The following is a 15,804-nucleotide window of genomic DNA, read 5'->3' as shown; positions in this document are numbered from 1 at the left end:
TCCACCGGGACGGTGCGGCTGGACGTGGGCGGCGGTGGCCCCGGGCCACACTGCTGGTCGTTTCTACCTCCTGGTTGCAGAGGGTTTAGGTCAAGGGTGAAAAGGACACCTCCGGAGAGCCCGCCTCCTCGCCGCTCGGACGGGGAGGAGCTGAGGGCAGGATAAAAGCCAGCAGGTCCTGTGCCCTCGGTTGCTTTCAAGGGACTGCCCGGCTCGCCTGGCCCAGGGAACCCCCAGGTAAGGGCAGGGCGTGCCGCTGTCTCTCCAGCAGAACCTTCCGCCTTCGCGGGTGAGCGGGAGGCCCCGCGCAGCTGCGGGCCGGGCTGGGCGCGTGGGGCCCCACCGTCTGCCAGCCTGCACCGTCTGCGCTCCCGGGAGAGCAGGCCAGGGCGGGGTCACTTCCCAGGGAGCCCCCACCTTCGCTCCGCCTGCAGGAGAGCCCTCGTGCCTCGTGCATCCCCACCCTGTGCCCCAAAGCGAAGGCGAAGCCTCTGGGTAAACAAGATGGTGTTTGGACCTGCCCTAGGGCCGTCTCCGGGGCTCGGAACTCCTCGCCGGAATCTGTACGTTCTGGGTCTGTTCGGTCTCCCCGCTCGGGGCCGAGGCTGTCGTCTGCCTGAGTCACCTGAGTAACCTTTGGCAGAGCCCGATGGTCCAGGGGGTCCAATGTCCGAGGCCACGGCCACACACGGCTGTTGAGGCCTTGGAAGGGAGCGGCTTCGTCGGGCAGTGGGAGTTGGTGCCCGGTGTCCACGGACCTACGGGAAAAGCAGCATGAGCGGGTCCTCTGCGCCTGTTTTTTTCTTTAAGATTTTATTTATTTATTTATTTGAGAGAGAGAGAGAGAGAGAGAGAGAGAGAGACAGCACAAGCAGGGGAGTGGCAGGGGGAGGGGGAGAACCAGGCTCTCTGCTGAGCAGGGACCCTGATATGGGACTTGATCCCAGGATCCCGGGACCATCACCCCACACACAGCAGACACTTCACCAACAGAGACCTCCAGGCTCACCTTGTTAATGCCGCACGGTGAAAGGATGCTGTTTTGGTCACATTGGGTTAAATACATCATTAAGTTAATGCAGCTACGAGAATGTGTTAAGTCCCGGCGCAGCTCACGTCCCCGCCCCCGGTCGGCCCAAGGAGGACTAGCCTTCGACTCCCATTGTGTCGTCACTCCCCCCTCCGCTGGTTGTGAGATCGGGAGAATTCTTACGTGCTCCCGATGGATAGAGGGCTGATCAGCTATGAGTCCTGCTTTCCTCGGCTGGGCAAGCTGTTTCTTTAAGCAACAGGTTCCCACGTGTAGGACAGGAGCCCGCGGCTCTGGGGGGGGCACACGTGGCTCTGGGGGGGGCACATTTGGCTCTGGGGGGACGGCCAGGGGCACGACTCTATTGGGGATGCCTGAGGCTGGGCTCTGCTGCCGTCTGTCAGGGGACGGGCACCACCAGCACAGGGACCAGATGTGCACGGAGACAAACGGGGACAGTGAGCTCTTAGGTGGTGGTGGGGAGGGCTTTGCTGCAAGAGAAGTACCCGGACGTTCAGGAGGGAAGCGGTGTCTGTGGTCTGCCTGGGGTGAGTCTCTGCGAGGGGAAATGGACTGGGACCAGGTGGGTGTGTCAGGAGCCGGCCCGTAGCTCGGCCAGCAGTGGCATGCGAGGGGGGGGCGGGCGGATGGACAGCCTGGCCCGGGGTGCAGAGGCTCTGGCCCAGGACCTGGCCAGGCACAGGAGGCAGGAGACAGAAACATTTGCTCCTGAATTAAGTTGCCTGCTCCCTTCCATTGATCTGTCCATTTCGCAATCGGACGTTCAAGGACCATTGCCACCTGCTCCCGGTGTGGGCGGGGGCCGCGGAGCAGTGCGCGGGCGGGTCCTTGGGAAGCCAGGGGCGGAGGCCGCAGAGCAGGGACCCGGGGGTGCTGGGTCAGCCTGTGGCGGTCAGCGCACGTCTGCCCTGGGGTCCCCTCGATGGAGGAGCTGTTGTCCGTGTCACCTGGCCCACGCTCCGCCCGGCAGCGCCCCTGGCCCCCAGCTCCGGCCTGTCTGCTGAGTGAGCGCTCCCGGCGCCCGGGGACTAGGAGCAGAGCCTCGACACCTTCTGTTCCTTCCCTCCTGACGCTGTCCCTTCCCCTCCGCAATCCGACTGCCGGCTGCTTGTACTTGCCAGCGTGTCCAGAGGAGTCAGCCTGAGGCCGTCAGGAACAAGCCCTTCGAGCTCCCTGTTTCGCAGGGACACCTCCACGGCTCGTCTGTACAGCGACCCCAGCGCTGGCCCCAAGTGAGCCTGAGTGCAAACACCCGTCTATTCCCAAATGCGCTGCTGCTGGAGGGTGGCCCCCGGGGTCCCAGGAGGGGGGTGCGTTAGTGAGGACGCGGGCGCCCAGACACTCAGCTGGTGGCCGTCGGACACCTCCCGGGGAAACCAAAGCAACAGAGTGAGGCCAGACTGCCGCAGAGAGCCCCAGGGCCCTGGAACGGACCACAGCCCCCGAGAGGGCTGGGGCCAGGGGTTCCGTGGGTGGGGAGGGGTAGACCGGGCCCCACGGCCAGCCCCCGCCGGGAACTGGGAGCTGGTGCAGGTGTCCTGCTGCTGAGGGGAGCCAAAGGGGCAAGAAGGAGACAGCCTCTGGCCGTTGAGAACCACTGGGCCTTGGCGGGCCGTCCGCCTGAGCCCGCGTCCCCAACATTGCAACACAGCCGGAGCCCCGAGCGGTGTCCCGTGCCTGGGAGAGATCCAACCCTCCGATGGCCAGCGGGGCAGCTGCCCGGGGACTCCACAGAGCGGTATGAACGCCCCGTTGAGGTCAGGGTCCCGAGAGAGGTCTGACACCCGGCCGGGCACACGGCAGCTGGAGCCGCACTTCTCTCCAGATGACGCTGGTCTCCGGAGCCGTTCAGAACAACCCCGTCGGGGAGGCTGTTGGGGTGTCCAAGCCAGGCACAGCTGCCGCCATGACACGACGCTGGCCGGGGTTGAGGGGCTCATGGTGGCCCCTCATTACCCTCTCTGGTGGGGGTTCGGGGGTGGAGAGAGGAATCCAGGGTCAAGAGACGGGGTGCAGAGTAAGATTTGTCACCGACCTCCTGCAGAATGTGGCTTCTCGATCCGAAACCCCAGCGTCAGACAGGCGTGCCCGCCGGCGTGGGCAACCGCAGCCCCCCAGACCCTCGGCAGGAGGGTCAGAGCACGGGCGCCCCGCAGGCCAGTCCCAGGAAGGAGGGGTGGGCGCAGGACCACTGAGGGCTCCGGGGATGGTGGCGACCAGCAGCCCTGGGAGGGGACAAGAGGGCCAGGTGCCATCTCCCGGACGTCTTCACAGGCCGGTGCGTCAGACCCGCCAACGCCGGCATGGGCTGAGGCCCCTGGTCAGGAGGCAGCTGGAAGCCTTGCACGTCAGCCCCAGCGGCGGAGACCACGGAGCCGTACGTGGGCTGTGTCTGGTGCACAGGTCCGTGAGGGCGTCTTCTAAGCACAGGTCAGCAGGAACGTGTCTGGTGCCCGAGAGAAGGTTCCTGATCATCTTGTGTCCTGGCGAGGTGGGTGAGGAGAGCTGGCCCCGTCAGGGCACTCCCCAGAGAGACCCTGAGCTCCGCGCCGGTGGAGGTGGCCGTGATGGAGCGTGGTGGGGGTCAGGCGAGACCGCCAGGGTCCTTGCGCTGTGCCCCAGTCCGCATGTCCACAGCTGGTGTGTTCGTGTCAGACGGCATCTGTGGGCACATTTTGTGTCAGTCCAGGTGTGGGGCCCGTAGAAGGACTAGGTGGTGGGCGCTGCTGGGCTTGGCAGACTGGGCCGGGCCGTGATAATCTCTTGTACAGATTATAAGATTAACCCGACTTGTTTTAAAAAATAAAGGACGTTAGGTTTCTTTCCCCAGTTCCCTGCTGTATCTCAGCGTCCCGAGTGGGGCTGCTGAAGCAGGGAGGGGCCGGAGCCACACTTGCCGTGGCTGTGGGTGTCGGGGTGCCCAGCAGAGGCCCTAGGGGTAGGGCACCAGCCGCTGTAGACCTGGGCAGTGGCAAGTCCCTGTCCTCTTCCAGCTGCTACACAGTGATCTGTGCCATGACCCGCCACGCTGGCAGACTCTGGGTACAAAGCAAACAGTGACACCTAACGCTGGAGCCCCCTGGCAGAATCCCACTCCTGGCGACAACGCGCATGGAGTTCTTAACGCTTCGTGGGGCCGGGAGACCAGGATCAAGGTGCCGGCAGATTCGGGGTCAGGGAGCCCCCTCCTGCCTCACAGCTGGTGGCTTCTCGCTGGGTCCTGACAAGGGGGAAGGGCGCTCTTGGGGCCTCTTCCCTAAGGACACTGGTCCCAGCGTAGGGGCTCCCCTCTCGTGACCTCTGACCACCTCCAGAGGCCCTGCCTCCTAATGCCGTCACTCGTCACTCGGGGATCAGGTTCCAGCACGTGAACTTGGGCTCAGAGCTTCAGTCCCTGGCAGGTGGCTCGGAGTGAGAAAACCACTTGGTGTCCGGTATGCGCCAGTGTCTGGCAGCCGCAGACGGAACGGCGGTCAGCCCTGGGCATCGCGAGGACGGTGGCTGACCTTTCGTTCCCTGCCCTGCTTCGGCACCGTTTCACGTTTTTAGAGCAAGAATGTCGTATTCCCAACTAATTTACAAAATCTCTTTAGGGCTCAAAAGCTGGGGTGTTTTTACTTTAAACGTCTTCTTTGAGCAGCGGAACTGGGCACCCGGGGGTGGCTATGACATCCCCGTGTCCCAGACCGAAGGGCGGGTCTTCCGTGTTTTTCCCAGTCGGTGCAGACCTGATTGGGAAGCTGGCCGGAGAACGGGCCTTGGAGCAGTGTCCCTGCGGGCGCGTCTCCGCTGCTCCCTTGGTGAGATGGAGGCCCCGGGTAGGCCGTCGGGGGAACCTGCCTTCCGGTGGGCCGAGAGAGCGGGCGTCTCCGTCTGGCTGGGCGTCCTGCTCGCTCAGGAACCAGCTCCTGCTCAGGGGAGCGGTGGTCTGGCAGGTACACGGCCCGGGTGAGAGTCCTGGGCTGCTCTTTCCCCGCCGTGGGACTTTGGGCTGCACCAGCGATGCTCACGGGGCGGCCAGGATGGCCGGGGACCATGTGCGTGTAGCGGCGGGTCAGACAGCGGTCGTCCCCGTGGGGCCGCCAACTCCAGCTGCTAGAGCCTCTCAACTGTGGCTCTGGAACTCAGGCTCCTGTCGGGGACGGGCGGGCAGCCGTCCAGCTAGTGGGGTGCTTCCTGGAGGAGAGAGGAAGGCCCTTTGCAGGAGAGGGGATGGCTCGGGCTCACACCCGGCGGCTGGTGACCCCCAGGGCCTCTGCAGCGTTCCCCTGGCGGCTCCGCACTCCCGGGAGGGACACGGGACTGCAGCAAAGCGCACCTGTCTGAGAACACGCAGGAGCTCACGCAGAAGACTGGAGGCCCACCACTGGGCACGCGGCCCGGCAGCCTCCCGCACTCCCCTGGGCGGCAGCCCCTCCTGGACCTGCACCCGGCGGCCCAGAGCAAGCCGGGGAGGGCGGGCCCACAGCGCTCTGCGCCTGTCCAGCCCCTGGCCACCCTGTGTGGGGGGGGTGCGGCCCAGCTTTTCCTCCTGTCCCCACCCCGGGAGACACCCCCACCAGGCGTGCTGCCGTGAGGAACAGCAGGGGTCCTCACCGCAGCCATGTTCTCACTGCCACTGTCACCGAGTACAACAGGGCTCTGTCCACCTGCTCCCGGGTGCCACGTGCTGTCGGGGGGCAGACGGAGCCCCGCGCCCAGGCACTCTCTGCTGCGGGCGTGTCTCCCGGTTCTGTGCTCTGGGGCTGCCTTCAGGCTGGGCGCTGGCTGTGCCGTGGCTCTCGTGGAGACATTGGGAAGAGCAGGGTGGGGGCCTCTGGGGGGTCCTGCGTGGGAGCAGGAGCCCCCAGCTGTCCGCACGCCAGGCGCTCGGTCGGGAGCCTCGGGGGAACTTTGAGTCGTTTTTAGTTGAAATGGTGAGGAACCAGCTATCGAAATGAATTTGTTGTTCAGAGCTCAGGTCTGACACTGTGTTTCATTCACTGAATTTATAGAGTGCTTTCCAGGTAGGAGTGTGTTTGGGGACAAGCATCACTCGGGTGGCGCTGGGCCCTGGCCACAGCGTCAGGCTTTCTGGGGGGGTGTGGGGTGTGCCGGAGGGTCAGCTCCGGACATGCTGCCAGGCTGCCCGACTTGGATGGCGCACGTCCTCCTCCTGTGCACCCCCGGACGGCAGCTGCAGGTGCGACACGCGGCTGCCAACCAGTCCCAAGTGCAGAGTCTTGAAAAATAAGAGCGCGTCCTGTTGCTCTGCTGCACAGTTCCCGAGGCGGCCACGGGCTGGAGAGCTGGGTCACCTGTCTGTGGGAGGCATGGCAGGTGGGCCCCGTGTCTGAGAGTGGCCGGTCATTTCCAGCCCCCTGAGCACGTGAGGCCCTGCCCTGGAGGGGCAGCATTCTCCCCGGACACCTGCCGCTGTGACGTCCCCCACCCCGTGGTGTGCAGCGGTCCGGACCGGCCTGTGTCCGTGCCGTGTGGTAATGACCAGCCACACAAACAACGTCTGGCACTGAGAGTTTCCGAAGATGCTTCAAGGCACTTGAGATTTGGCCGCTGGTTTTCCTGAGCTCATACCTCAGGCTGTTTACCCGTGTTTGGTTTGCATGGTAACCCGTGTTCTCTGCACGTCCCGGTGTGGATTGGAAGGGCATCGTGTCAGCCGTCCCCGAGAGCGCCGGCCTCAGCCCTGCAGCCTCCAGCACCGTCTCGTTTACCCTAGAGTGAGTCCGAGCAGCGAGCCTTCCCAGAGCGCGGCTTGGTTTCTGTTCCTCCCTGACTTGGCGAGCCGTAGAAGCTGCCGGGTGGGTCAGTCCGACCCGCCCGCCTCCCACAGGTGCGTTGTGCCTCGGCCGCCAGGTCCCTGTAGAGCGGGGCGCACCCTCAGCCGTGTCCTCGGAGCAGCCTAGACATGCCCGGGACGGGAAGACGCCTCCCCTGGGCTCTGGCCTCTCCCTGCCCCTCCCTGCTCCTTCCTGGGACCGGCGGAGGTGTTCGGGAAGCTCCTCACCTGTGCAGAGAAGGGCCCTGACAAGCGCCAGGAGCTCTGCGTCCGAGTGGTCAGTGGGGGAGACCCCGGGCCTAGGACGGGGTGTGGGTCCTGCCTCTGCCCACCCAAGGGGCCCAGGGAGGCCTCGTGGGAGGGCTAGGGCGGCTTTGGACCCTTCCCTCCCCGCTGCTCGTCCTGCCGCGTGTGGCCCCTGGAGGCTCTTCCTGGTCCTGAGGCTGAGCTGAATCTGGATAAACAGGCTGCGACACGGCCATCCCCAGTGGGCTGGTAGCGTCTCGTTAACCTCGTAGGTGCAGGGAGACTTTGTGGGGCGAGCGTCTCGCTGCTAGGACACGTGTGTCTGTGAGTCCGGCAGCCAGAGGCTCGCCGCCGAGCAACAGCTCCCAGCGCGTCTCCCCTCCCAGAGGCTCCCGTCCGCGCCAGCCACCCCGCCCCGCAGCTGCTGGGTAGCAGCGAGTTCCTGAGCCCGTCGGAGTCACAGTGTCTCTGGGGAACTGTGGGGAACAAGGATGAGCTGGGATGTCGCAGGCGTCTGAGACGTGGAAACGTGGGAGGAGCTCTGGGACGCCTGCCCTAGGGAGTGGCTGGATTTGCTGCTGGGGGCCTGGGCTGGAACTGGCCCCCTGGGGTCAGCAACCCGCTTGGAGGCCACGTCGGCCACGTCGGCCACGTCTAGTTTCAGGGGCTGGGGCTGCCCGTTATCTGGGAACTTGGAGCTGGCAGTGCTCCCCGAGAGCAGAGCTGCTGTGATTGTTAAATGTGTAATTTGGATGTTGCATCTGTCACTTAGCGTGGCCTTGGCATCGCCCACCCGACCGCTCACCCACGTGTCTGGGTGTGACCACCGTGTCCTGTCACCGGTGTGTCTCCGTGCGGCCTCGTGTGTGTGGACAAGGACCCTGGAACCTCCCACCGGCGTGTCTGGGCGTGTCCCGCATGGTCTGTCTCTGCTTCCCCTCTCTTGCATGGCGGTGTGAACGAGCCCTCCCTGTTGACTTGGGTCATCGGCCCCCAACTCGGGGATGGTGTGGGGAGTGTCCACCCTGAGGGCCAGGACCGCAGGAGAAGCGGGTGTCAGGGCATCCGTGTGTGTGGGGGGCCAGGCTAGCTGGGGACGGTCGGAGCCTTGGGGCTGGAGGTGAGCAGGGAGAAGAGGCTGGGGACAGGGTCTCATGAGGCGACGGACGACAGGCGACGGGCAGAGGGGGCAGGGGGCCGGGGCCTCCCCTGGAGGCGGCGTCCCGAAGGCTGGACAGATGCTGTTCACTCTGTAGCCCCCGGAGGTACTGGCGGCCAATGCAGCCCGCAGCCCACGGGGACTTTCTGTCCCCTCCCTCCCCGTGGTGGTTCACCTCGAACTTTCTGGTGGGTGACTCTCTGAGAGGCTCCTTTATATCTGGGCGTTTGTCGGCACCTCGCTTCCCGGGACAGGTGAGCATCTGCCCTGCGTTAGAGGACCCGTCATCATCACGGGACTCCCTACGGTAACGTCACGACACATTTGTCACCGCACGTTGGTCTGTGTCTCTGGTGGTGATGACGTCCGCTCGGTAAGCAAGACGCAGTGGTTTCACCGTGAGACCCCCCAGTCAGTGGCGGGAGAGGGAGCGGGAAGTCCCCTGGGGAGACACTCTTCAGTCGGACGAAACAGCGTCAAATTGCTTTGAAAGACGCCTTTTATGTTGCTGCTCCGAGGACCCTGCAAAGAATTTCTATCAACACCGTCTCTGGTCTTCTCTTCTACTATTTTGGTATAAATCGCTCATTTTCAGGCCCCGGGAGGTAATCCAGAGGTCACATTCCCATGACGTTTTCCTGTGCAATATGTCCCCATTTGCTCTCGTTCCCCGTGCCTGACGGCGCGGCACGCGGAGTGGGAGCTGCGTGTCTGGCGGGAGCAGGGGGCGGCCCTCGGCCTGGGACGCTGCGGCCGGGCTCAGGGGTCAGGAGCCCGCCCGGTGGGGGCTCCCTCCGGTAGAAACACAGCCGCAGGGACATCGTTATTTAAAAAAAAAATGCAGCCAAGATCAAAATGTTGTCAATTTCACACAAATAATGTAAAGATCGGTTCCTCGTCCAGCGTCCCCTGCAGTGGGCATAACTGGGAAGAGGGTTGAGGCTTTGCTCTGGTTTGGCTCAGAGCCCGGAGAGGAATCTTGGGTAATTCTTTTCGTCTCTGTGGCCTTTGTCGTCCCAGCAAGGGGGCTGGGAAGGACCCAGTGCTTTCCCTGTGCTCGTCTCTTAAATGTCCGTCTCGCCCTCAGAGTAACTGTCACTCATGCCTCACAGTAGGGGAAACTGAGGCTCGGCTGTGACCGGAATCCAAGCCGTGCTGCATGCCCTCTCGCCAGGGCCCCGGCGCCTGCGCAGGGGTGTCCGGGAACCCACAGCCCACGCTGTGAGCATCGCAGGAGCCTGGGGAGAGGACAGGGCAGGGGCCAGGAATTGGGCAGGAGTGTTGGGGGGCTGGCAGAGGCAGCTGGGGGTGGGTTGGAACTGGTGTCGACATGTTCTTCTGGCCACGCTGCGGAGGAGGGGGCTGGAGCACGGACGGGAGCCACCGGCCCCCAGAAAGCCGCTCCCGGGGGGACACAGCCAGCCTGGCCTCGGACAGCCCGCACAGGTGTCTGCATGTGGGACCAGACCCTGGGCAAAGGTCGGTTCCGGGTGCCACCTCGCAGGACATGCCAGGGGACCCCGGCTCGACCATGGGGCTTCACAGGCTCCTGGGCCAGTGTCTGCACACGTCACCGACACAGGCGCCCTGCGGGGTGGCCCTCTGCGAGAGGACGGTCTTCTCTTCATGGTTCGTTAGAAAGGCAGCTGTCCGGACGCCTGGCCGGGGCAGGATCGCTGCCCAGGCTCTCGGCCCCTCCAGCGACACTGCCATCTCCTGGGAGGACGGGGACAGACACTGTGGAGCTGGTCCCCCCAGGCCAGCAGCTCCTCCGGCCACTGTGGGGAGTAAGACCTCGGAAAGCCGTGACCAGCAGCACGGCGCTCACGGCGATCCCCCGGAGCCCCTGCCCGCGGACAGAGCGGAGGGTGGGCGACCGCCTTCTCTCCTGATGCTTCTCGGGCCAGAAGCCAGATGATGGAAGCATCTAGAAGGAGCCTTGTGATCCCCTGTCCAGAAGCCGCCAGGACCACTGCCTCGGGGTCCCCTGGGACGCGCCCACGCTGCAGACTCCTCGTGGGGCACTGGGGGCGGGTCAGGCCTTGCCGGCCGCGCCGGGTGGAATGAGAGCTCGGGGCCGTCTCCTGGGTCAGGTGTCATGCAGGATGCCCAAACAGCGACTTCACTCCGTCCCGGGACAGCGTGACAGCCCTGAAGGGAGGTATGCTGGCCAGAGGGGCCCTCAGGGTGCTCTCCCGATCACATCTCCCCTCCCCCTGCCTGCGGGTTTGGCAGGTGGCCCTTCTGTCCCCGGGTCACCTGATCTCACCTCAGCAGTCTCTGGCGAGGAGACTGGGGAGACGGACACACCCTCCCACCTTGGCTCATGGCCTCAGTTTCTCCAGCACTGTGTTCCCCAAGAGTACAACGTGCGACTCTCCCCCATGGTCCTTTAACAGAGAGCAAGGGGCTGGAGCTGGGACCCGGGCGTTGTACGTGTGGTCCTGGAGCCCTTGTGTGTCACAGCTGGGACCCATGAGCCTGCGTCCTGGCCTGAAGGACAGGCTGTCCGTCCATCACTTGGAGGCCCCACGGCCAAGCCTGGGCCCCACCCCACTCACTGACCCCCCCGGCCCTGCCCCTGGTCACGCCGTGTTGGGGTCCCTATGCTGTTGTTGGCTTCTGAAAGGCTGGGGAGAGACGGGGTGCGCCCCGTGGGGCCTGCGGTTCCCAGGTCAGGTGCCTGGCCGGGCCCCGTGATGTGGCCTGTTTACAGCTCCCGGCAAAGCAGCTTATTGGATTAGTGGGCGCCCGGCCGTCCCCGCGGCGGGAGGGGGGACGCTGGCCTGTTGGGGCTGCTTCAGAAAAGCCTGCTTCCGTCCGAGCTGGTCTCTGCTGCGTCGGAAGGCGGCACCCCGGAAGCCTGTGCTCCCCTTTCCGCCGAGCAGACGGTCTTGTCGGACGCAGGCAGCGTAGCTCTGGACGGGATCCGTCCTGCTCGCCCGCTGGCCGGAGGCTGACAGCCGCTCAGGCCGCCCGTCTCCTCGCGCACGTCCCTGCCCGAAGATGCTGTCCGGCCACTCCACCTGCCTTTTCTCGGGGCTCTGTGCCGCCCTGCTGGCCGTGGCCCTGACCTACTACTTCTACTGGTGAGTCCGCCGGCGGGCGCTGGGACGGCGGGGCTGCCGCGCTTGTCCCCTCCTGTTCCCTGTGCCCCATGTGCCACAGACGTCCCTGCTGCGGACGGGGGCCTCGTGGTCGGCGGGGACGTTGTGTGCCGAGCTCGGCCCGCGTGATCGCCATCTCGCCAGGCGGGGTATCCGCCCTCCAGCGAATGCTCCTCTGTTTGGGACGTTCCTGGAGAAAGTGGCTCCGGGGGACACACCTGTCACCAGCAGGTGCTCGGGGGGCTTCGGGGGAGGAGCGGCGCCTGACGGGGAGCGGAGTTTGCCTCTGCCCGTTCCTCACCGCCCCTCACCTCTTACCACCCCGTCCCTGCGCAGAGATGTCGGGGATGTACAAGGGGGTCTGTGAAGGACGCGGAAGGCGCTCTTTCCCAGCGGAGGGACGCCACCCTCTTGTGCCCGTCTGTGTCGAGCTGGTTTACGGTGAATCAGCAGCGACCCTTTCTGGCCGCCAGGACCTGCGTGCACACAGGTTCTTGCTGGTGTGGACCACGGGAGCCTGGGCTTCTCCAGCCCGACCCATGTGGGGGTGTGATGGCGGAGGGGGCGTGGGCTCCGGGCCACCCGTTCCCATCTGTAAAATGGGTACCGTGTCTCCCCGGTCTGCACGAGACCGTCTACACCAGCCACACCAGGTGATGGCAGCGAGCCTCACGGGCCGGCGTTTCTCCCACCCGGTGGCTCTGGGAAAACCCAGAAGCCCAGGCCCGGGGCCAGCCTCATGTCTCAGAGCCGAGAGGGGGCTGACTTGCGGTGCGGAGACGGAGGCGCTCGTGAAGGTTCTGTCCGCGTTAGTTCTGTTTCCTTCAGTGCGCACGCCGTCTGCTCGGGCACTCTCTCCGGAGGCTTCCTCTCCTCGGGATCCGATTAACACCTCTCCCGTGTCGCAGGGGGAGGAGGGCGCACGGCCACAGACAGGGCAGGACGTGTCCTCAGGCCCTGGCGGCCCTTCCCAGCCCCCGGGAGCTGCGAGCTCCTTCCTCCCAAACTCTGCACCATTCTAGGATGAATTTATGCCCACGGGTGTTTGCATTTTAGTTTTTACGTGAACATCATAGAATTTATAGAGAGAGAAACACATGCGTGATTTAGGGAAAGAGTGAGCTCGGGGAGGGATAGAAGGACTTTTGTCCCTTATTAGAGGAGTTCCGGGCCTTGGGGAGGGTGAGGCGGTTCTCCGGGCCCCGTGGAGCCCCCCCGGGGGGAGCCATCACCCACACTTGGCATAAACTTCAGGACGGTTTGGAGAGCGGGGGGACCGCCGGCCCCGGTGTGCAGGAGCAGAAGTCCCCCCACCACCCCCCGCACCCCCGTAGTGGATGGTGAGTGCAGGTCAGGAGTGGGGAGGCAGCTTGTGTGACTCTGAGGACCGGCTGCCTGCGGGCCACGTGGGGCGTCAGGCTTGACCTACTGCACACACGGACTACCCGCCCCGCAAGGTGCCCACGCGTGTCCCAGCCACTCAGCGCTCCATCCACACGTGGACAGAAATCCAGACTGAAGGATACTTCTGCAGCGCGTTGTGACCCGTCTGGAGGAGGCTGGTGGCCCTTGTCCTGTCCTTGTCCCCCACATTCGGAACTGGGAGAAAACATTGAGGTTTTCCTTCTCTGGGTCCCGCTGCAGACTGGCGAGCGCTTGGTCGCGTGGCAGGAGGCCTCCCCAGCGTGGCCGCCCCCACAGCCCAGGGCAGGGCCGGGAGAGGAGCCGCCCTTCTGTCCAGGAGGCCTCCGGCCTCGTGCACTGGGAAGCACCCCCAGGAGAAGGCTCACGGCCTCCGGTGGGGAGTTTGCGCTGCAGACACCGTAACTCTTGCCCCAAGACGCCGTCGGAGACCCGTGTTCTCCCCTCAGCTCTGCTGTGCAGCCCCTCCCCTCGCCATCCCGGGGTCCAGGAGAGAGGCCTTCTCGTCTGCTGCCCTCCTGCAGGTGAGGACTTTGTCCAGACCAGGCTTCTCCACAGGCCCGGGGGTGAGCCCATCAGGAGCCAGAGGGCTGGTAGGGGCCAGAGTGTGGCCGGGGGAGTGGCTGTCGCCGACCCAAGCTGGAGCGTGGAAGGGTGGGGGAGCGGCGGGATCCCAGAAGACTCGGCGCAGAGCCCCGGGCCGGCGAGTGGGGTGCGCGGGGTCCGTCACATTTGGATGCAGGACCTCCAGGACCCACAGTGAGGGCTGGGGGCATGTGGGCTCCCGCTCCCAACACGCACTTGCCGTCCCTTCCTGGCCGCTGTTCTGTTCAGCCTCGTCGCCGCACACCTGCCCTCAGATGTCGCAGCTTCCTAAGCCTCACTACGAAATGCACGTGGACTTGTTGGGGCTCCGTTAAGCTGTTGAATGATATCGGGGTGCCTGTGGATCCCCCATCATGGGGCACAACCTGGTAAAACCCACTTGGCGCCTTCCCACTGCCGAGGAGGGGCATCGTGTGCGGGAGACAGAGCGGGTGGTCTGGGAGCCCCGCGACCTCCGGGGAGGAATTGGGGAGAGCTGGGCGGCTCTCCTCTCGGGTCTCAACTATCTCACGAGGGCATTGGACTAAATGCCGTTGGACACAGTGGCTGAGGCATTTTCCTCATTTTTAGAGTAAAAATTCCTCCACTAAGCACAACCCTCATTGGAGAATCACATTTTGGCAGCTTGTCTGCAGAGTTAAGAAGACGTTTGGCAAAGGCCTGGGGCGCTCGCCCTCCCAGGGTGCGGTCGGCCCCCCGCGGTCCCCTCACCACCAGCACCTGTCAGCAGCCCCCAAGCCGCTTTGTTGACAAGTTCCCCGTTCCCGCGGCTGAAGTGTGGTTACCACCCTGGATTCTTTCTGGAAAGAAAAACCAGTGCCAAAGCCCTCCTTGGAAATTGTCACCGTGGCTGATTTCAAAGGTAGTGACTTCTAACTAGATGTGTGTGTGTGCGAAGAGTTAAAATCTCACTGACGTTGACTGCCCGAGGGAAGGTGGGTCTGAATTCGTGAACGTACAAGTCAGAGATACAAGCGTCACTGAACACAGTTCAGGAAGGTGACGGGTCAGACCGTGTCTTCCCTGTGGGGCTTCTGGGCGCGGATCAGTGTCCCAGCACGGAGTGGGGCATGCGGGACGCAGGATTCCCAAACTAACGGACCGGGAGACCCTCTTGTAGCGAGGCATTTCTTGGCATTTCTTGGCATGAATTGTGGGGTTTTACAGATGCTCAGAATGATCTGAGTATCAATTATGCAGAAAATGGCACCCAGGTTTGCTGGCTTGGGAACCTGAACACCCATTAAAAGTTGGCTCAGCAAAGACCTTTTAGACGTCGCTGTGTTTGCAAAATAGGGAGGGACCCTATAACTTGTAGATTTTTCAAGAAGAGTCGAACAGAGCCACCCTGTGGTCCTGGTAAGAAAGGTGATGTCAGCCTCAGTTTCAAAGAAGAAACTGAAATTCAGAACGATCACGTCACGTGCGGAGGCCACAGACCGGGGACAAGGATGGTTTCCTGAGCCCCAGGCCCGATGTGCTCGCTTCCAGCTCCTCCTTGTCAGTGGGGAAGACGTGGCGGGTGTGGGGGACCCTCCCGGCAGCTGGCATGTTAGCCGAGCTTTCTCCAGATCAGTGTTGTCACTTGACTAAGCGACAAAAGTCACTTTTGTGACATCCATGTTCATATTTAAAGTTGATATTTCGTAATCAACATTAGCCCAGGTGTTGGAAAGTTTTTATATTTTTATTTCTCTAGAATAGTAATGTGCCCCGGTTTCCAGGAGCGTGAGCTCCCACCTCTCCCCTGTGCGCACTGCTGCTCCCCGAGGCAGAGCTGCTCAGAAGCCGTCTTGCTTCCGGGCCTGCACCGTTGGGATGCGCTCTGTTCCTCGATTTATGCATCGCGCTCAGGTCTCTGGCCCGTGTTCACTGAGCGGCAGCCCTGTGCAGGCCCTGCTCTGGATTTTCCGTTCCCGTCGGTGAGTCTTTGCAGCTTGGAGGAGGGAGACCAAGTTCCCTGTGAAACTAGCGGAAGAAACTCATGCCCCGCGTTAGCGTGGTTCAGGGTTGGGTCAGTTTCCCAGAATAGCATTTTCTGTTGCTTGAATATATCAATTGCTTTGCTTTTTATATTTGAGAAAGGAAACATATTCGTTGTTCCATACCAAAAATCTTCCCTTAATCATGTATGTATTTTTAAAGATTTTAGCTGAGAGTGAGAGAGCACGTGCATGAGAAGGAGCAAGCCGGGTCGGGGAGGAGCAGAGGGAGGGGGGAAGCAGGCTCCCCACTGAGCAGGGAGCCCAATGTGGGGCTCCATCCTGGGACCGTGAGATCCTGACCTGAGCCGAAGGCAGAGGCTTCACTGACTGAGCCACCCAGGTGCCCCCTTAATCATATACTTTGTTGAATGAATTCTTTCTTCTCGGAAGAGTTCCCATTCTGGTTTGGAGCAGAGTCTCCTTCTGGGCCACACCCACAGGGTGGTTAT

General features: G+C 63.3%; 1 protein-coding gene across 2 annotated transcripts in view; it reads left to right on the top strand.

Annotated features, from left to right (window-relative positions):
- The window catches only part of AGPAT3 (1-acylglycerol-3-phosphate O-acyltransferase 3), a 79,938-nt gene that overhangs the window by 35,978 nt on the left and 28,156 nt on the right, over nucleotides 1-15,804 (top strand). Inside the window, exon 1 of one of the 2 annotated variants that reach the window (XM_080797395.1) lies at nucleotides 189-237. The exons of the other annotated variant lie outside the window; for it this stretch is intronic. The gene's annotated coding sequence lies outside the window, so the exon portion shown is untranslated. Of the gene's footprint in view, nucleotides 1-188; nucleotides 238-15,804 lie in introns of those variants that run through there. 2 annotated transcript variants of the gene reach the window in all.

Source organism: Martes martes (assembly GCF_963455335.1).
Source record: "Martes martes genome assembly, chromosome: 1".
NCBI classification, from domain to species: Eukaryota; Metazoa; Chordata; class Mammalia; order Carnivora; family Mustelidae; genus Martes; species Martes martes.
This window is presented reverse-complemented; position numbering and strand designations above follow the sequence as displayed.